The sequence below is a fragment of the Zeugodacus cucurbitae genome, chromosome 2 (genome assembly GCF_028554725.1).
Source record: "Zeugodacus cucurbitae isolate PBARC_wt_2022May chromosome 2, idZeuCucr1.2, whole genome shotgun sequence".
Taxonomy (NCBI): Eukaryota; Metazoa; Arthropoda; class Insecta; order Diptera; family Tephritidae; genus Zeugodacus; species Zeugodacus cucurbitae.
Window position 1 is genome coordinate 39,680,411 of NC_071667.1, and position 22,556 is coordinate 39,702,966.

Consider the following 22,556-nt stretch of genomic DNA (forward strand, 5'->3'; position numbering starts at 1 on the left):
ACACACAATTGTATTTGTACATATCGCTCATTTACTTGAATTGTGTCACAACTCAAAAAAGTCGATTTTTCAGGAGAGCGATTGTCTTTTTGTCTTTTATTGAATTGTCTTTTATTTAGCAAATATACCAAAATGCCATCAGTTTATTGACAAATCTAGTGGCCCGTAATATATTAAATACAATGTTGAGCATAAATGGAATATGAACTAATGCTTTTTCTTGGGCATAAAGGTGACCCACTTTGAATTATTTTGAATTTCCTCAAAATTAACTCTTAACTGAGTGACGGTGAAACTCTGAGATAACTTAAAAAAACTGCAATGAATGAATTATTTTCTAAATCTTTCCTTTATTAAATTCTTAAAATACCGAATATAATGCCAACTTAATTGATACAAAGCGACCCTCTTATCTCCATAAAAGGGTGATTCTACGATAAGAGCTTAAAGTATTTTTTTGTCCTTTATGTTGCTATTTTTTTAAAGGAATCACATCATATTAATATAGTTTATTAAATAACATTACAATTTACTGCATAATTAAACAATATTTTCTGAAATTCCTTACAAAGTCTAAAAAAGTCTGTCTTGTCTCCTGTGAATAGTGGATACTACCAAATCGAAATGGCTCCCTATAGGCAGAGATATCCTGCGTTCATTACAACGGATGGCCTATACGGGTTCAAACACTTGCCGTTTGGGCTGAAGAACGCCCCGGCAGTATTTAATAAACTTATGGCAGAAATCGATGAATGTTATGCTTTCCCGAATACTTCAAGTACTACGCTCATGTGGACTTACCTTAAAGGTCAGCAAATGTGAGCTGTTCACGCAAACGATAACGTTTTTGAGACATCAGTCAAATCCCAATCGCATTAGTCCCGGTACCGTCGAAACCAATAAAAACAGACGTACGTCAGTTTCTAGGTCTCAGTGGCTTCTTCTGAAAGTTTGTCGCTGGTTACTCTATCACTTCCGAGCCGTTCGCGAAATACAGTTGAAGTGAACGCAGTGAAATTTTCGGTGCCGTGAAAAAGTTTAAATTTCATTGTTAAACTGAATGCACTTTTGTGCATTAAAGAAAGACACAGAGTCCTGGCGTAAATTAAATATATCTTCAGTTTGATGCTTTGCGGAATCAAAATGAAGATCTGAAAGCCTATTAGTACAGCACCAAAACCATCAGATGTAAATGTTGATGAAGTATACGAAACTGCTGAAGATGAACTAGCTAAAGGAACTGAGTGTGTCTAAATGAGTCTTAGCCCCCTCAACCAAACACACCATCACACCACATTTTACTCCAATTCACTCCAACACTGACGCGATACATTCACTACACTCCCCACATCATCACATCACCACTTAACATCCACATCACTATACCACGCCTACACTACACATGAGAACACCACCCCAAAAGCAACGAAAAAGAAGGAGGAGCGATCCCACTGATTGCCCTTTTTGACTTGTTATGTCAATGCAAGATCGCTCACAGTCAGTCTGTCGCCGAGTTTCATTAAAAACAAATCGTGCCGTCGCAACCTTTATAAATTTATTCGCAGTATACTATACAAATTAATACCACCATCAATATATTTTAATAGACAAATATGTCCGATGTTCTTGGCACAGTGACTATTAAGGATCGAGAGTCACGCGTGTTGTACACATGTTACCATATTACATTATAAGATAAACATTTTCAAGTGGACATTTGTCACACACATTAGAATGTAAGAAGAACCTTAACACTTACCACCTGTGGTGCGTCTCAAGTGAAACATATGTTTATAAGATGAATATTAGATTGTAAGAGTATTTGTATTTAGTCTTAAGGATTAGAATATGTATAAATAAAAGCTAAAATAAATAATAGCCAGTCAGTCCTTTGGATGACTCAAAGCGAGTCAGTCCTTTGGCTGACTCAACCATAACACCCAAAATATGTAGTTTCTACTACACGACATTCCGGTCGAGTTCGGGAAGTTAATTAGTAATTCTGCCGAGAGACTTCCCCGAACACAGCCCTAATGATTAATTTACATGCCGAGATTTCTTTTTACTTACGTTTTTACCGCCAATTAAATAAATTTTGTAAAAAAATTAAATTAAAAATACCTTACCTAAAAACCTGTAAAATAAAAACGAATTTGAAAATTATTTGTATTAATCATTTACGTACGAATATTGAAATTCAAGGTACGGTGAAGAAAAGTACATGGTCCTTCGAGCCTCACAGAAAGTCACCTTAAATATTAAAGACATAGAAGTGTTGTGACTAAAATACATATGTGACAAGTGGAGGTTTACAAAACAAAATATAATTATTACTTAAAATTAAAGTGCCGCAAAATTAATACAAAGACAATTAAGAAAAATTACACTTTAAAAAACGGTACACAAAACCGTAAGCGTACATACATGTAAAAATATTGTAATTAAACAAACAAAGTGCAAAGTGCGGTGAAAACCAAGAAAAAAAAATAATAATAATTAAGTGCAGAGCTGTAAAAATACACATACAACAAATGTCAAAAGTGCGTTTAGTACATATATCTAAAATAAAATACAAAAAAGAGAACCAACTACAATCTAAACAACAACAATAAATACATATGCGACCAAGAAAGCAAATAAAGTGCAGTGCTGTGGACAAAAATATCAACATACAAGATATACAGAAAATGTAAGTAAATGAATAAAACAAATAACAACAAACCATACTCATACAACATAAAACTAACTTCGAAAACGAGGGAAAACTAAACACAGGAACATAGAAGGCGAAAGAAATCGAAAACTAGGTCAAAACTACAAAAAACAAGTAAGGAAAGGCTAAGTTCGAGTGCAACCGAACATTTTATACTCTCGCAATTTATTTAGAGATCAACCTATATTTTCGTTGAAAAATTACCCTTCGGCACTGAGTTCTTCATGTTTGATATCAGGGGCCTTGAAAAGTCATGGTTCGATTTTGACAATTTTTCCACAAGTGATGTTACAGCTCAAATACAGTATTTGTGTAAAGTTTTATTTCGCTATCTTTATAGGTTCCTTATGTATACATTATAAAGTGAACGAGTCAGAAGGATTCAAAATTGAGTTATATGGGAAGTAGGCGTAGTTGTGAACCGATTTCGCCCATATTCCACCACTGTCATCAGGGTATCAAGAAAATATTATATACCGAATTTCATTGAAATCTGTCGAATAGTTCTTGAGATATGGTTTTTGACCCATAAGTGGGCGACGACACGCCCATTTTCCATTTTGTTAAAAAATCTCAGTGCAGCTTCCTTCTGCCATCTCTTATGTAAAATTTGGTGTTTCTGACGTTTTTCGTTAGTGAGTTAACCCACTTTTAGTAATTTTCAACCTAACCTTTGTATGGGAGGTGGGCGTGGTTATTATCCGATTTCTTTCATTTTTGGACTGTATAAGAAAATGGCTAAAAGAAACGACTGCAGAAAGTTTGGCTTATATAGCTTTATTGGTTTGCGAGTTATATACAAAAAACCTATTTGGGGGCGGGGTCACGCCCACTTTTCCACAAAAATTACTTTCAAATGTGCCCCTCCCTAATGCGATCCTATGTTCCAAATTTTATTTTCATAACTTTATTTATGGCTTAGTTATAGCTCTTTATGTGTTTTTGGTTATCGCCATTTTGTGGGCGTGGCAGTGGTCCGATTCCGCCCATCTTCGAACTTAACCTTCTTATGGTGCCATGGAACACGTGTTCCAAGTTTCATTAAGATATCTCAATTTTTACTTAAGTTACAGCCTGCACGGACGGACAGACGGACGGACGGACAGACAGACATCCGGATTTGAACTTTACTTTAGGACTAACAAACAACCGTTATGTGGACAAAACTATAATACTTTCTTAGCAACTTTTGTTGCGAGATTATAAAAACATAATACATAAAGACCCCCCAAAAAATCCCCTTGAGGCCGGCTTAAGTAAGTTCATCGTATCCATTTATTTATTATTATTTTTATGTAAATATGTATATTTAAAAAAAGGTTTCGGAAACCATAAATATACCTTTAAATGGTTAGAAAAAACGGATACTAAACGTTAATATTCGGTGTATCGAAATACGATAACAAAAAATTACAGTTTGGTTGCAAATATACATATTTAATAAACATAAATTGAAAATTACCTTACCAAATCAAACCCCGGGGGTCTGTTTCTATGCCCGGGTGTCTGTTTCTATGGATACAGATACTCTAGCTGGGCTCTAAGCTACCGGGGGGGTCGGCAGGTCGCGGATAGCCTAACGGCCTGTAGTAGCAGGTTAGTTGCGAGATAAGTTAAAACGAATAAGCAATCCCCGACGATGAGCGACAGGGGTGGAGGATGCGGCATAAATGCTAGCAGATCCGATGAAACTCTTGTGACAGTGGCGATTGACACCGCCACATAGAAATATGTGTCTTCTCACCATGCTTGGGCATAATGATGCAAAATCCAGGCGCGACGGCCCCATAATGGGCGGCTTCCTGGTCAGCGACTGTTCACCATGTTAGGTGCGGCTGATATCTAAACTAACCGATACACACCGCGGCGCACTGGGAGGCCCTGGAAGTAGCGACAGCAATTTCTCTGCTGGCGGTATAGAAAGGCTGAAGTGAGCTTGCTCTGCCGAGGTGTCAGCCGCGGTGTATATCAGTAACCAGCCCCTTCGGGCTCTGGTCAAGGAGTGTGCATTGGACGTAGGGGTAATTGCCTACGTTGCCTCGGGCGAGCGCCGGTCCGTCCGTGTTTTCCGGGACTGTTAAAGCGAAGGACAGGCCTCAGGGAACTGGGGTAGGGGCCGTGCCCCGAGGGTATACCCGTTCATGTCTATTTCGGCCCGCCCCCCTGCACACGATGCGCTGGTAAAACTGAAATATATGGAGAACTATAATTTGAATACGAGAAACAACACAAACGCCAACAATACAAGTAACATCTGTGATATCATAGTGTGTGATGATGATAAGAACCTTCCCAGGGGACGCCGTCTGCAGAAGCAGACCCCTTCAAACGCGCACCGAAACTGAGTAGATCCCCGATTAAGAACCCCAGTGCTGACAATGCAACTCGAGCGAGATCGTCACCACCAGCGTTGTGTGATACCACGCCTCTGGCGGAGGCAGTACTACCTCGTGGAGACTACATGTCTGAACTTGGTGATACGATCAAGAAGCTGAATGAAATAATGCGTCCACCTCAGCGTTCGATCAATAACAGCAAGAGAGATCTTTTCAGTATAATAATAAAGCTGTACACAAGTGCCCAGGAGGAGCATATTGCAAAAAAGGAAATAAAACGAAGTATCCTCACGATGCCAGTCACCGCTGAAACAACGCCAAAGAGGACACGTGATGAAAAACAGACGAAGCGAAGAACACCTCCTACAAAAAAAGAAAACCACCCATAAGGAAGTGATTAATATTACTTCTAAGCTAGATAAAGATGCAAAAGGAAACAGCACGGTTAAAATAAAGGAAACCGAGATGGGAAAGAAAGATGAATGGATTAACATTAAACGAAAGCCAAAAAAGAAGGAAATTCATAAACCGCCGCCTCGTCCCGATGCTATAATTATAGAGCGGACTGGTGAAATTTCGTACAGCGACATTCTAAGGGCAGTGAAGAAAGACGATGCCCTTCAGAAACTCGCTGAAAGTGTGACAAGGATTAGAAAGACAGCCAGAGGTGAAATCCTGTTAGAGCTAAAAGAAGCACAAATGAAGAGCACGGGTGAGTTTAAGACCGAAATAGGTAAAGTGCTAGGAAACGAGGCCCAAATTAGAGCACTAACCCATGAAGTTATGGTGGAAGTACGAGATCTAGACGAGATCACAACTAAGGAGGACATCGCCGAGGCTATTCGCACCCAAATAACAGAGCTACCCAATTTTGATAAAAATTCGATCAGGAGTATCAGACCGGCGTATTTAGGAACGCAGACAGCTGTGGTAAGCCTACCCGCTCTCGAGGCAAGGGCATTGTTAGACACACACAAAATAAAAATAGGCTGCGTAGTGAGTAGAATAAGAGCAAAGCAAGACCTAAAGCGGTGTTATAGGTGTCTTGAGTATGGACACATAGCAAAAAAATGCGCTAACACCGAGGATAGGAGTCAGTGTTGTGTCAAGTGTGGAGAAACAGGGCACTTTGCGAAAGCGTGCACTAAAAAACCGTCGTATAACGCATGTAAAAAGAAGGGTAGAGAAAACACCGATCACCAAATAGGTAGCAAGAAATGTCCCTTATACCAAGAGGCGTGTAAAAATAGCAAAAAATGAAAGTATTAAAGCTCAACCTAAACCACTTCCAGGCTGCACAAGAACTCCTCAAACAGACTGTGTACAAGCAGCATGTAGATGTAGCTATAATATGTGAGCAATATAAAAATGCAAGTGCTACGACATGGATCTCCGACAGCACAACTAAAGCTGCCATATGGGCCTGTGGAGGTAAAACCTTCCAAGACAAGCCGCTATTAGGTAAGACATACTCGGGCGAAAATCGATGGCATTAACTTTTACAGCTGTTATATCCCCCCAAGTGTACCTCAAAAAGATTTCGAAAAAATCGTAGATGACTTGGTGAGGGAAGTCCTGACAACCACGATGAATGTGGTGGCCGGAGATTTCAATGCGTGGGCAATGGAGTGGGGTAGCATCTGCACAAAAGGGCGCGAAGACGCCCTAGTCAAAGCGTTTTCATTGATAGAGGTGGTACTTCTAAACACCGGAAACCAAAACACATTTGAAAAGAATGGTCGCGGTTCTGTGATCGATATCACTTTCGTCAGCAGATCTTTAGCACGGACAACAAATTGGCGTGTGTGTGACCTCTATACGCACAGTGACCATCAGGCTATCATGCTGGAAATTGGACATTCAACGCGTACTCTAAGGATGCCACAAGACGAAAAAAAACAAAAGGATGGAAAGTTGAAACGCTGGATGAGGAGCTCTTCAGACTCTCACTAGGAGATAACCTAAACTGTGTAGAAAATTTAGATCGACAGGCTGAGACGCTGGTGAAGCACATTAGTAAAGCATGTGATGCGTTTATGTGTAGAAGGAAAAGTGGAACCTACAGAAAACCCATATACTGGTGGAACAAAGAAATTGAAACCTTAAGAAGTGAGTGCCATAAGGCGAGAAGGATTTACCAGCGAAATCAAGGATCGACGAACCACGAAGGACTGCGTGAATGTTTCAAACGAAAACGCAACGAATTGAAAAAAGCGATTAAAAATAGTAGAACCGGTTGTTTCAAAGAATAAATTGGTAATGTCCAAAATCAAAGGGGGATAGGGGCAAGCACCAACATGCCCCACTCTACTGAAAACCGTAGTGGAAACTCTCTTTCCTGCGCAACCCATAGAGAAACGACAACGAGAATCTGACCGACCAGTTAATGCAGACATACCAATTGCCACCGAATCGGACGTGATTGACGTAGCTAAAAGGTTTGGTAACGCCAAAGCCACGGGTTTGGATGGTATTCCAAACAAGGCTTTAAAAATTTCCATCAACTAGAATGCGAAGCCATTCGCCGAACTGTTTAAAAAAACAGAGACTAGTTCTGCTACAGAAGCCTAATAAACCGCCCGGTGAACCCAGCTCTTACCGGCCACTTTGTATACTTGATACGATTGGGAAGATATTAGAGCGGATAATATGTGTACGACTGGAGTTGCACTTAGAAAAAGAGTACCAGAGTCTATCGGATAACCAGTACGGATTCCGAAAGCAGAGGTCAACTATTGATGCGATTCAAAAGCTTACAGGTATCGCAAATAAAGCAATTGAAGTTACCAGATGGTTGTATGGCACAAAAGAATACTGCGCAGTGGTAACTTTTTATGTCCGAAATGTGTTCAACTCGGCACATTGGCCCCATATACTAAGTGTTATGTAATGTGCTTTACGATGGAGTTCTGTGCCTTCCACTGCCAAGAGAAGTACAGATCATCGGATATGCAGATGACATAGCTGTAACCGTAACAGCGAAAGAATTGGAGCAAATTGAGAGCTTGTGCAACGCCACAGCATTAAAAATCAAGAACTGGCTCAGTACAACAAACTTACAACTTGCTGGACAAAAGACCGAGGCGGTGTTGTTCACGAGCAGAAAACTTGAAACATCACGCAACAGCAGTCGTTGAAATACCATGGAGTGCTGATAGACACTAGACATACACCCACATTATGTATCTATAATAGCATGCGTTCAGTCGCCTTCAGGCTACCGTAGCCCGGAAAATACATTAAGAGAGGCTACTGGAGAATATGACAGGCTATTGCTAGCCAGTCGCCATTTTTTGCATATTATCTATTACTATCAACCCTCATTATAGTATCCAAATATGTCAAAAGCAGGCTACTGATCAAGACCAGTTTCTTTATTATGGATTGTAGTTTTGTAATGCTTTATATAATATATTCAGATGGTGAAGAAATTGTAAATACAAACAAAAAATGTATTTACATTAATATATGATTTAATGAGTTGCTTTTTAAATATTATTTAAAAAATGCAAAACTATGGAATGCTTTGAAGCCGAAATAAACAGATTCTGGTCACCACATAGGAATGAAAAAGAAAAGCAGAAGCTAATATTTTAATAATACTATATTTTTGAGCAATTTCTAAAATTTAATTTACTTCAGAGGTATAGATAGATATTAATATACAGATGTAGCAGTTCTTTTTGGATGCTGAAATGTGCACATGTGTTCCATTCATACATAGGATCACATCAGGAAATTCTGTTTGATTGCTTATTATTCCGAAATTCCGAAGTCATTCCCTTGATCTTTCTGATAGCTATCTTCAGCAAAGAATCGTAGCGCTGCTCAAATCTTCAGAATTGGAGAGACAGCAGTTGATCGGTTGATGGATTTAAAATGTGGCCAACAAGTATGAAAATGCTTTGTTTGATCTATTTGAAAATATACGAAATATAGTAAACATAACAAATAACAACATTTTAATCCTTAGCGTACTTCATAAGTGAAATATCCAAAGGACTGGGACGATCTCTAATTAGCCGTCGAATTAATGCGACATTCAAGCTTTCTTCCCGACTCATGAAAAATAATTAATAATTACTCATTATAGTTATTTTTTGTATTTTGTTTCAAATAAAATATTTCTGTTCGCGTATTTGTATTGTTAACTGCACAAATTGTCACTTACATTTTAACAGTGCTGCCAAATACTTACAAAATAGTTGTCAAAAATGTAAACTCAGGGCTGTTATTTGCGTATTCTTGGCAACAGAGATAAATAGCTTATCATAATAAAAAATCTAGACTCAGTAGCCAAGGCTACTATAATGGCGATTATTCGCCAGTAGCTTTACACAATTGAGGTGATAATGTGTCAAAGATGGATAACATCATATTTAAACCCCAACTGTGTAAGTATACTGTAGAATAGTTGCCAGTGCCAGGACTACTGGCTACTGAAACAGATCTAATATTACGATAGGCTATTCGTCTCAGTAGCCTTGAATATGCAGATAACAGCCCTAAGTTTACATGTTTGACAATTATTTTGAAAGTACTTGGCAGCATTCTTCAATTTTGAGTGAAAATGTGTGCATTTAAAATTACTAATAGGTGAACAAAAATAATTTATTTGACTTCAAATTATCAAATCAATAAATTGGTTGAGTAGTTATGAATTATTTTTCATGAGTCCGGCGGAAAGCTTGAATGTCGCAGTAGTCGACGGCTAATCGTTCCAATCATTTGGATCTTCCACTGAAGTACGCTAAAAATTAAAATGTTTTTATTTGTTATGTTTAATATATTTTCTATATTTTAAAATTAATTTACACCCATATTATGTATCTATAATAGTCTGAGTCCAGTCACCTTCAGGCTACGTTAGCCCGAAAAATACGTTAGGAGAGACTACTGGCGAATATGACAGGCAACTGATCGACAGTCGCCATTTTTTTGCATATTATCTATTATTATCAACCCTCATTACAGTATCCAAATATGTCAGAAGCAGGCTACTGATCAAGAGCAGTTTCATCATTATATATTTTGGTTTGGAGTAAAGCATACATATATTGAGAAGAAATTGTAAATACAAATAAAAAATTAATTTACATTAATATATAATTGAATACGTTGCTTTTTAAATATTATTTAAAATAAATGCAAAACCATCCGGAGGTACAATGGAGTGGCTTTGTCGCCGAAATAAATATGTAGTTTCAGCCCACCACATTGGACTGGAAAGAAATGACAGAGGGTAATTTTTTATTGATACTATAATTTTAAACAATTTGTAAGATTTTATTAACTTCTGTAGGTATATACATTAATATACAGATGTTGCAGTTTTTTTTAGGTGCTGAAATATGCACATATGTTCCATTCATATCATACATCGGATTACACCCATGAATTCGGTTTTGTTGCTTATTATTTATGATTTTAGTAGTATTTTGCTCTTCTTCACTCATGTTAAATTTTAAGTGTTTTGGGCATATTTTCTGTTGCATAAATGTGTTCACTTCTGTAAGAATCGCTGACATTATATTTAAGTTGTGAAAATCAGAATTGGAACGATCTCTAATTAGCCGTCGAATTAATGCGACATTCAAGCTTTCCTTCCCGACTCATGAAAAATAATTCATAACTACTCATTATAGTTCTTTTTTATATTTTGATTAAAATAAAATTTTTTTATTCACGTATTTGTATTTTTAACTGCACAAGTTGTCACTCACATTTGAATAATGCTGCCAAATACTTTCAAATTAATTTGCAAAAAATGTAAACTCAGGGATGTAATCTGCGGATTCTAGGCAACTGAGCCAAATAGCTTATCGTAATATGAAATATAGTCTCAGTAGCCAAGCCAACTATACTGGCGACTATTCGACAGTAGCTATAAATAAATACAATGTCAGTAATTCTTACAGAAGTGACCACGTATAAAAACATAAGTGTAAAAATACTACTAAAATAATAAATAATAAGCAATAAAACTGAATTCCTAGGTGTAATCTATGTGCCCATTTCAGCACCTAAAAATGAACAACAACATCTGTATATTAATATCCATAACTACAGAAGTAAATCCAATCTTACAAATTGTTTAAAATTATAGTATCAATAAAAAATTACCCTCTGTCATTTCTTTCCAGTCCTATGTGGTGGGCTGAAACTACATATTTATTTCGGCGACAAAGCCGCTTTATTGTACCTGCGGATGGTTTAGCATTGTTAATTCTATTTTTACTTATTTATTTTTAATATAATAAAAACAACTATTTTAATTATATATTTTTTATTTGTACTTACAACTACTCCGCCATCTCCATATACTATATACATCATCAGTAGCCTGTCATATTCGCCGGTAGCTTCTCTTAATGTATATTTCGGTCTACGGTAGCCTGTAGGCGACTAGACTCAGGCTGTTATAGATACATAATAGGGGTGTTAATTACAAGAATCACATCGATAAAAGTTGTGAGAATGCGGCACGTGTGACGGCGGCGTTAGCGAGAATAATGGCCAAAATTGGCGGACCAAGTCTAAATAGGCGAGCACTACTGGCCAAGGTGAGTCAATCAATTATGATGTACGCAGCGCCAATCTGGGCACCAGCCCTACAGCACAAAACATATGCGAAGAAAGCGAAATCGGGAATCCGTCTTAGCGCTATCAGAGTTTCTTGCGCGTTTCGTACGGTATCATACGAGGCGGCTGGTGTAGTAGCGGGTATCATCCCACCAGATATAATGGCGATGGAACTCAAAAGAGTATTTGACAGATCGAAAATTATAGGCAGACGACTTACAGATCTTCTTCTTAACTGGCGTAGAAACCGCTTACGCGGTTATAGCCGAGTCCACAACAGTGCACCACGCATCTCTCCTTTTGGCGGTTTGGCGCCAATTGGTAATACCAAGTGAAGACAGGTCCTTCTCCACCTGGTCCTTCCACCGGAGTGGAGGTCTCCCTCTTCCTCGGCTTCCACCAGCGGGTACTGCATCGAAAACTTTCAGAGCTGGGGCACTTTCATCCATTCGAACAACATGACCCAGCCAGCGTAGCCGCTGTCTTTTTATTCGCTGGACTATGTCTATGTCGTCGAACAACACATACAGCTCATCATTCCATCTTCTGCGGTATTCGCCGTTGCCAATGTTTAAGGGACCGTAAATCTTCCGCAAAACCTTTCTCTCGAAAACTCCTAGTGCCGTCTCATCGGATGTTGACACCGTCCACGCTTCTGCACCATAAAGTAGGACGGGAATGATGAGGGACTTGTAGAGTTTAGTTTTTGTTCGTCGAGAGAGGACTTTACTTTTCAATTGCCTACTCAGTCCATAGTAGCACCTGTTGGCAAGAGTGATTCTGCGTTGGATTTCAAGGCTGACATTATTATCGGTGTTAATGTTGGTTCCTAGGTATACGAAATTATCTACAACTTCAAAGTTATGACTGTCAACAGTGACGTGGGAGCCAAGACGCGAATGCGCTGACTGTTTGTTTGATGACAGGAGATATTTCGTCTTGTCCTCGTTCACCACCAGACCCATTCGCTTCGCTTCCTTATCCAGGCGGGAAAAAGCAGAACTAACGGCGCGGGTGTTGTTTCCGATGATATCAATATCATCGGCGTACGCCAGGAGCTGTACACTCTTGTAGAAGATTGTACCTTCTCTATTTAGCTCTGCAGCTCTTATAATTTTCTCCAGCATCAAGTTAAAGAAGTCGCACGATAGCGAGTCACCTTGTCTGAAACCTCGTTTGGTATCGAACGGCTCGGAGAGGTCCTTCCCGATCCTGACGGAGCTTTTGGTGTTGCTCAACGTCAACTTACACAGCCGTATTAGTTTTGCGGGGATACCAAATTCAGACATCGCGGCATAAAGGCAGCTCCTTTTCGTGCTGTCGAAAGCAGCTTTAAAGTCGACAAATAGATGGTGTGTGTCGATCCTTTTTTCACGGGTCTTCTCCAAGATTTGGCGCATGGTGAATATCTGGTCAGTTGTTGATTTTCCAGGTCTAAAGCCACACTGATAAGGTCCAATCAGTTTGTTGACGGTGGGCTTTAGTCTTTCACACAGTACGCTCGATAGAACCTTATAAGCGATGTTAAGGAGGCTTATCCCACGATAGTTGGCGTAGATTGTGGGGTCTCCCTTTTTGTGGATTGGGCAGAGTACACTGAGATTCCAATCGTCGGGCATGCTTTCTTCCGACCATATTTCGCAAAGAAGCTGATGCATGCACCTTATCAGCTCTTCGCCGCCGTATTTGAATAGCTCGGCCGGCAATCCATCGGCCCCCGCCGCCTTGTTGTTCTTCAAGCGGGTAATTGCTATTCTAATTTCTTCACGGTCGGGCAATGGAACATCTGTTCCATCGTCGTCGATTGGGGAATCGGGTTCGCCATCTCCTGGTGTTGTACTTTCACTGCCATTCAGCAGGCTGGAGAAGTGTTCCCTCCACAAACACAGTATACTCTGGTCATCAACCACTAGATCACCGCTGGGGGTCCTACAGGAGTGTGCTCCGGTCTTGAAACCTTCAGTTAGTCGCCGGATCTTTTCGTAAAATTTTCGAGCATTACCCCTGTCGGCCAGCTTGTCAAGCTCTTCATACTCACGCATTTCTGCATCTTTCTTTCTTTTTCTGCAAATGCGTCTCGCTTCCCTCTTCAGCTCTCGGTATCTTTCCCATCCCGCTCGTGTTGCGGTCGATCGCAACATTGCGAGGTAGGCAGTCTGTTTTCTCTCCACTGCGAGACGACAATCCTCATCATACCAGCTGTTTTTTTGGCTTTTCCGAAAGCCAATGGTTTCGGTTGCAGCTGTACGTAAGGAGTTTGATATGCCGTCCCACAGCTCCCTTATACCGAGATGCTGATGAGTGCTCTCAGAGAGCAGGAGTGCAAGTCGAGTAGAAAATCGTTCGGCTGTCGGTTGTGATTGCAGCTTCTCGATGTCGAACCTTCCTTGTGTTTGTTGACGTGTGCGCTTTTCTACACAGAGGCGGGTGCGTATCTTAGCTGCTACAAGATAGTGGTCCGAGTCGATGTTGGGACCACGAAGCGTACGCACATCAAAAACACTGGAGACATGTCGTCCATCTATCACAACATGATCGATCTGGTTGCGAGTGATTCGATCCGGGGACATCCAAGTAGCTTGATGGATTTTCTTATGCTGGAATCTAGTGCTACAGATGACCATATTTCGGGCCCCGGCGAAGTCGATCAGCCTCAGACCGTTTGGTGATGTTTCGTCATGGAGGCTGAATTTTCCGACTGTTGTGCCAAAGACACCTTCTTTACCCACCCTAGCGTTGAAATCGCCAAGCACGATTTTGACATCGTGGCGGGGGCAGCGCTCATATGTACGTTCTAGGCGCTCATAGAAGGTATCTTTGGTCACATCGTCCTTCTCTTCCGTCGGGGCGTGGGCGCAAATCAGCGATATGTTGAAGAACCTCGCTTTGATGCGGATTGTGGCTAGACGTTCATCCACCGGAGTGAATGCCAGGACTCGACGACGGAGTCTCTCTCCCACCACGAATCCCACACCGAATTTGCGCTCCTTTATATGGCCGCTGTAGTAGATGTCACAAGGACCCACCTTCTTCCGTCCTTGTCCCGTCCATCGCATTTCTTGGATTGCGGTGATGTCAGCCTTTACTCTTACGAGGACATCAACCAGCTGGGCAGAGGCACCTTCCCAATTAAGGGTCCGGACATTCCAGGTGCATGCCCTTAAATCATAGTCCTTTATACGTTTGCCGTGGTCGTCATCAAAAGGGGGGTTTCTCATCCGAGGCCTGTGTTTCTTATTCACTGGTTATTCGTTTTTATGTGGTGGGTCCCAAGCCCTACGCACAACCGCATAAGCGGGATTCGCCTTCTCACTTTAGCTCGCTTCCAGACGGATGTCTGTTGGCTACCCAGAGGATACTTGGTCTAAGACCGGAAGTTGTGAGCTGCTTGAGCCACATGTAAAAGAATCGTTCCTGGCCACTCCCAAGTGAATGGCAGTCAGAAACTTTCCTCACTTACGTGAACTTCTACATATGACTCCATCCGACTTACAGATAGTGAGCGGAAAAACGAAAGACAAAAGAGTCTTATCGAATGGCAGAGGCGTTGGGATGCGGCAGCAAGTGGGAGGTGAACCCATAGGCTTATTAAAAGTGTGCAAGAGAGGGTAGGGAGGAAGCATTGGGAAACCGATTTCTATCTGACACAATTACTGACAGGCCATGGTTGCTTTAGAGAGTATCTCCATAAATATGGATACGACGATGTGACTAGCTGTTCGTTCTACTGCAACTATGGAGAGAATGCGTTGCACATCTTCTTTCACTGCCCCAGATACGGAAAGGAGAGAGCTGACATAGAAAAATTGACAACGGATAGTGTGACTCCTGATAACATTGTACAATACATGATTCAATCAAAACCTGTTTGGGATAGGATGAAAATGTGGTCTGCGTCAGCTCTACAAGAGCTGAGAAGAAAAGAGTGGCAACGCAGCGAAAACCGGCTACGGAACGAAGAGTAGACCAAAAGAAAAATATGTTTGATGAGCCAAATGGCTAAGTTTGGACCCATGATGCAATGCCCAACCGCTGTTCCGTGGGTCTATTCAAACAATGCGACGAAGTTAAGGGTTTAGTACGTAGGCGTAGTGCTCTGCAAGTCCGAATGGGCGTGGGCCCGAATGAGGTGTACCCTAGCTAGCATTACGAATCGTGCATACTGCCCGTAAAAATGAATCTTTGGAAGATTCCACCTTTGAAATAAAAAACAAAAAAAAAAAAAAAAAACCAAACTAAAAAAATCAAGTATCTACTTGCAATATTTATCCAGCCTCAAAAATCAAACCAGAAACAAAAGAAAATATAATAATAAACATACACACCAACTTACTAAAATTTAAACTGTTATATACCACATAATATTGTAGACATTACAAGACATCATATTTACATATATATCACATATTAAGTGCAGACGTAAAATACCTGCAAAGTATAAAATCTTAAACATAATTGTATAAATAAGCATCGGCCTCGTCTCCCACACACCACACTACTAGTCACCCCGGACACATACTATTCAGCAATACATACCACACACACATCATTTAACACGCTCCAATACGCACCACTGACACTTCACCATAGCATCACCTACCATCCACATCAACACACACGCATAAATCTCTCACGAGAACTTCACACCTCAATACACACAAACGCACACGAGAACCTCACACATTAACACACACACACACGCACACCAATAGGACATCACACTGGAGACTTTTTACACAAGAACGTTAACAAAAGGGATCAACCATCGGAAAAAACTACCTTTTTTGCTATCGAGTGCGTATGAGGCAGCATCGTCGCAGAAAGACTTCGTCGTGGATTGTTACTTACATTTTTTATCGAAATTATTTTATTGTTGGAATCGCAACTTCTGTTAAATTCAAAATATTATAAAATAAAAAACTATTATGAAACGAATACCAAAAAATCATTAGTGTTGTGGAACAGAGGACCCAGTGGTAAGTGACGAATTCACTATATGGTCCTTCGAGCCTTTAGAAAGGCACTTGTGGAAGAATACACCAATATCAAAGTGCAGTGAAAGTGTAGACACATACATAAAATACATTAAAAAACAAAAAAAAAAAAAAAACAAGTAAGGAAGGGCTAAGTTCGGGTGTAACCGAACATTTTATACTCTCGCAATTTATTTATTTAACTTTATTTATATTATGTAATACACAATTTGACCCACATATTCGTTATATATATTGTATAAAGTCCATTGAAAGTTGGAAACCATATTAGGTTAGAAGCACCGAGGTCCTCGTGTTCGATATATGGGGCCTTAAAACCCTATGGTCCGATTTCGGCGATTTTTAGAATGGGGATGTCACACCATTAACATAGTATTTGTGCAAAGTTCTGCACCGATATCTTCACTTACTTATATATTGTACTTACTTTATATATTGTAAAGTATACGATTCAGATCGACTACAAAGTTCTGGTATATAGGAAGTAGGCATGGTTGTGAAGCGATTTGGCCTATTTCACAACATATCATTGGGATGTAAGGAAACTATTACAAACCAAGTTTCATTGAAATCGGTCGAGTAGTTCCTGAGATATGGTTTTTGACCCATAAGTGGGCGACGCCACGCCCATTTTCTATTTTGTAAAAAAATCTGAGTGCAGCTTTCATCTGCCATTTCTTATGTGGAATTTAGTGTTTCTGACGTTTTTCGTTAGTGAGTTAACTTACTTTTAGTAATTTTCAACCTAACTTTTGTATGGGAGGTGGGCGTGGTTATGATCCGATTTCTTTCATTTTTGGACTGTATTAGGAAGTGGCTAAAAAAAAAGACTGCAGAAAGTTTGGTTTATATAGCTCTATTGGTTTGCGAGATATGTATAAAAAATTTAGTAGGGAGCTTGGACACGCCCACTTCCCCAAAAAAAATTTCATCTAAACATGCCCCTTCATAGTGCGATCCTTCATACAAAATTTTATTTCCATAGCTTTATTTATGGCTTAGATATGGCACTTTATGTGTTTTCGGTTTTCGCCATTTTGTGGGCGTGGCAGTGGTCCGATTTTGCTCATTTTCGAAAGCAACCTTCCTATGGGGCCAAAAAATAAGTGTGCCAAGTTTCATCAAGATATCTTAATTTTTACTCAAGTTACAGCTTGCACAGATGGACGGACGGACAGACAGACATTCGGATTTGAACTCCACTCTTCACCCTGATCACTTTGTTATATATAACCCTATATCTAACTCTTTTAGTTTTAGGTGTTCCAAACAACCGTTATGTGAACAAAACTATAATACTCTCTTTAGCAACATTTGTTGCGAGAGTATAAAAATACATACTAAATACATAGAGACAGTGCAGGTGCAGTGAAAGTGTAGACACATACATACATAAAATACATTAAAAAAAACAAACAAAAAACAAGTAAGGAAGGGCTAAGTTCGGGTGTAACCGAACATTTTATACTCTCGCAATTTATTGATGTAATTTTATAAAGACAACACAATTCGACCCATATATTCGGCATAAAGTTCAATAGAATAACGAAAATCATCATAAATAGTATATGGGGACTGAGGTAATTCCTAAACCGATTTCACTCGTTTTCACCACCAAGATACAATGTATCGAAGACTATACGCTCACTTAATTTAATATTACTTATAATTAGGTCAACAAACTGATTGGACCTTATCAGTGTGGCTTTAGACCTGGAAAATCGACAACTGACCAGATATTCACCATGCGCCAAATCTTGGAAAAGACCCGAGAAAAGAGGATCGACACACACCACCTTTTTGTCGATTTTAAAGCTGCTTTCGACAGCACGAAAAGGAGTTGCCTTTACGCCGCGATGTCTGAATTTGGTATCCCCGCAAAACTAATACGGCTGTGTAAATTGACGTTGAGCAACACCAAAAGCTCCGTCATGATTGGGAAGGACCTCTCCGAGCCGTTCGATACCAAACGAGGTTTCAGACAAGGTGACTCACTATCGTGCGACTTCTTTAACCTGATGCTGGAAAAAATTATAAGAGCTGCAGAGCTAAACCGAGAAGGTACAATCTTCTACAAGAGTGTACAGCTTCTGGCGTACGCCGATGATATTGATATCATCGGAAGCAACAACCGCGCCGTTTGTTCTGCTTTTTCCCGCATGGATAAGGAGGCGAAGCGAATGGGTCTGGAGGTGAATGAGGACAAGACGAAATATCTCCTGTCATCAAACAAACAGTCGGCGCATTCGCGTCTTGGCTCCCACGTCACTGTTGACAGTCATAACTTCGAGGTCGTAGATAATTTCGTATACCTGGGAACCAGCATCAACAACACGAACAATGTCAGCCTCGAAATCCAGCGCAGAATAACTCTTGCCAACAGGTGCTACTTTGGACTGAGTAGGCAATTGAACAGTAAAGTCCTCTCTCGACGAACCAAAATCAAGCTCTACAAGTCACTTATCATTCCCGTCCTGCTTTACGGTGCAGAAGCTTGGACGATGTCAACATCAGATGAGACGACACTAGGAGTTTTCGAGAGGAAAATTTTGCGCAAGATTTATGGTCCTCAGAACATTGGCAACGGCGAATACCGCAGACGATGGAACGATGAGCTGTACGAGTTATACGACGACATTGACATAATTCAGCGAATAAAAAGACAGCGGCTACGCTGGCTAGGTCATGTTGTCCGAATGGACGAAAACACTCCAGCCCTGAAAGTGTTCGATGCAGTACCCGCCGGAGGAAGCCGAGGAAGGGGAAGGCCTCCACTCCGTTGGAGGGACCAGGTGGAGAGCGACCTGGTTACACTTGGGATCTCCAACTGGCGCCGAACTGCAAAGGAGAGAGACAGGTGGCGCACTATCGTCGATTCGGCTATAACCGGCTAAACGGTTGCAACGCCAATCACATACATATAATTAGGTATATGGGATCTGGGGGAAGTTATGACCCGATTTTACCATTTCAGGTACAGAAAGAAACTGTTATAAGAAAAAAATTCAGAGAGAATGAATTACATTAAAATATCTGAGGGATTTACCTATATTTTCGGTGAAAAATTAACCTTAGGCACTGAGTTCTTCATGTTTGATATCAGGGGCCTTGAAAAGTCATGGTCCGATTTTGACAATTTTTCCACAAGTGATGTCACAGCTCAAATACAGTATTTGTGTAAAATTTTATTGAGCTAGCTTTATCGGTTCCTTATGAATACATTATAAAGTGAACGAATCAGATGGAATTCAAAATTGGGTTATATGGGAAGTAGACGTAGTTGTGCACCGATTTCGCCTATATTCCACCCGTGTCATTAGGGTGTCATGAAATTGTTATATACCGAATTTCATTGAAATCGTCGAATAGTTCTTGGGATATGGTTTTTGACCCATAAGTGGGCGACGCCACGCCCATTTTCCATTTTGTAAAAAAAATCTCAGTGCATCTTTCTTCTACCATTTCTTATGTAAAATTTCGTGTTTCTGACGTTTTTCGTTAGGGAGTTAACCCACTTTTAGTAATTTTCAACCTAACCTTTGTATGGGAGGTGGGCGTGGTTATTATCCGATTTCTTTCATTTTTGGACTGTATAAGAAAATGGCTAAAAGAAACGACTGCAGAAAGTTTGGCTTATATAGCTTTATTGGTTTGCGAGTTTTATACAAAAAACCTATTTGGGGGCGGGTTCACTCCCACTTTTCAAAAAAAATTAAATCCAAATGTGCCCCTCCCTAATGGGATCCTATGTTCCAAATTTCATTTTCATAACTTTATTTATGGCTTAGTTATGATACTGTATAGGTTTTCGGTTTCCGCCATTTTGTGGGCGTGGCAGTGGACCGATTTTGCCCATTTTCGAAAGCAACCTCCTCAGGGTGCCAAGGAACATGTGTTCCAAGTTTCATTAAGATATCTTAATTTTTACTCAAGTTATCGCTTGCACGGACAGACGGACAGACGGACGGAGAGACATCCGGATTTCAAGTCTACTCGTCATCCTGATCATTTATGTATATATAACCCCATATCTAACTCTTATATTTCTTGGTGACACAAACAACCGTTATGTGTACAAAACTATGATACTCTGTGCAACAGGTTGCGAGAGTATAAAAATACATACTAAATACATAGAGACAGTGAAGGTGCAGTGAAAGTGTAGACACATACACAAAATACATTAAAAAAAAAAAAATTAATCTACACCAACATACATGAGAGGACACGACAGGACAACAGGAATCTACCTGCTGGACATCAAATCAGGAATTAGAAACTACATACACACACATTTTAAGTACCACCCTAATACCCCTTGAGGCGGACTACAGTGAGTGTATCAATTCTTATTATTAGTTCGTATGTACATATGTATGCAAACACCTTTTTAAAAAGGTAGAGAAAACAAAATGAAATTACAAATTCTTTGTTATGTTTGTAAATATATACATCACATAATTGCATTGTCGCATTCCTAATCGAGCTTATATTTGTGTAAACAAACACACATAATGACTTCAAAAAAACTAAAAAATATTCAAGCATCTACTTGCAATAATTTCCGGCAGTACTCCTTCTGTTTCATGAAACAGCAAGCAGGATTGCATTAATAAAATAAGCATACGGCATAAAGAAATCGAATAAAGGAAAAAAGATTTAAAAGAACAGACATATTTGCATATTGATTTATAGCATATAAATTAATACAACAAAAACAAGCAGGTTTGTAGCCAACATAATTAACGCATATTACATGCACACAAACAAGCACATAACGTGCACTCATATGTACAAAGGATATTGACCTCTTATGCGCGATCATATAAACAAGGACATTCGAATAAGTCCGTAGCTAATAATAAAACTATATCTCAAACGCAATCAAATAAAAAAACTCGGTTTAATCATAATATTCATAAAATTTGTACACGTACACACATTCCAAGCCATCATAGGCAAATATTCTCTTACATACCCCTTGTTCTTGGTACAACAAAAACAAGCAGGTTTGTAGCCAACATAATTAACGCATATAACATGCACACAAACAAGCACATAACATGCACTCATATGTACAAAGGATATTGACCTCTTACGCGCGATCATATAAACAAGGACATTCGAATAAGTCCGTAGTTAATAATATAACAAGATTCCAAACGCATCTAAATACAAACGCATAATAGATAAAAACGGAACAAAAAGCGTATTTTATAATTACAACGAAAAAAACTCTTATTTGCGTAAAAAGAGTTTTCGGTTCGCTAATTTTAATATAGAATATTATTAATATTAAACTATTAATCAATTTTAAAAGTCTAAATGAACATAGATTCAAAAGACTCTAAATCAACTCAGAGTTTAAAAATTCCTAAAATGATTACAGACGTTAAGAGTCCATGTACACCGGCAGAAGCTACACGCTCAAAGCAAGGTGCTACAAAACCGAAAAGGGGGAAAGACATGTTGTACTCTAAATTCATTTCTGAGAGTGACTGTCTAATAAGATACTGCACTCGATTTACATCTTCGCCGATGCAAAACAACTCTGAATCGGCACTGGAAACAAAAGGTCAAACAATTGAACATTTTTGGACACGTCTCCAAGCTGTGTATGACTTAATAGTAGGAACTGATGATTCAGATCTACCAGAAAATTTTAAATCTTCGGCATACGCCAAATATGAAAACTGTTTAGACCAGTATGTAGACACAAAAATTATGATCTCAGATCAATTAAAACTTTTGAAGTCAATCGCGCCTACTCCCCAATCGAGAGTAGAGCTGGCACAAATAAAACCCCAAGAAAATAATTCAGACATTTATCTCCAAGTGCCAGCATGCGATACGGAAATATTTCACGGATGTTATGATCAATGGCCGTCCTTCCGGGACATGTTCACAGCCCTTTTTATAAATCATCCTAAA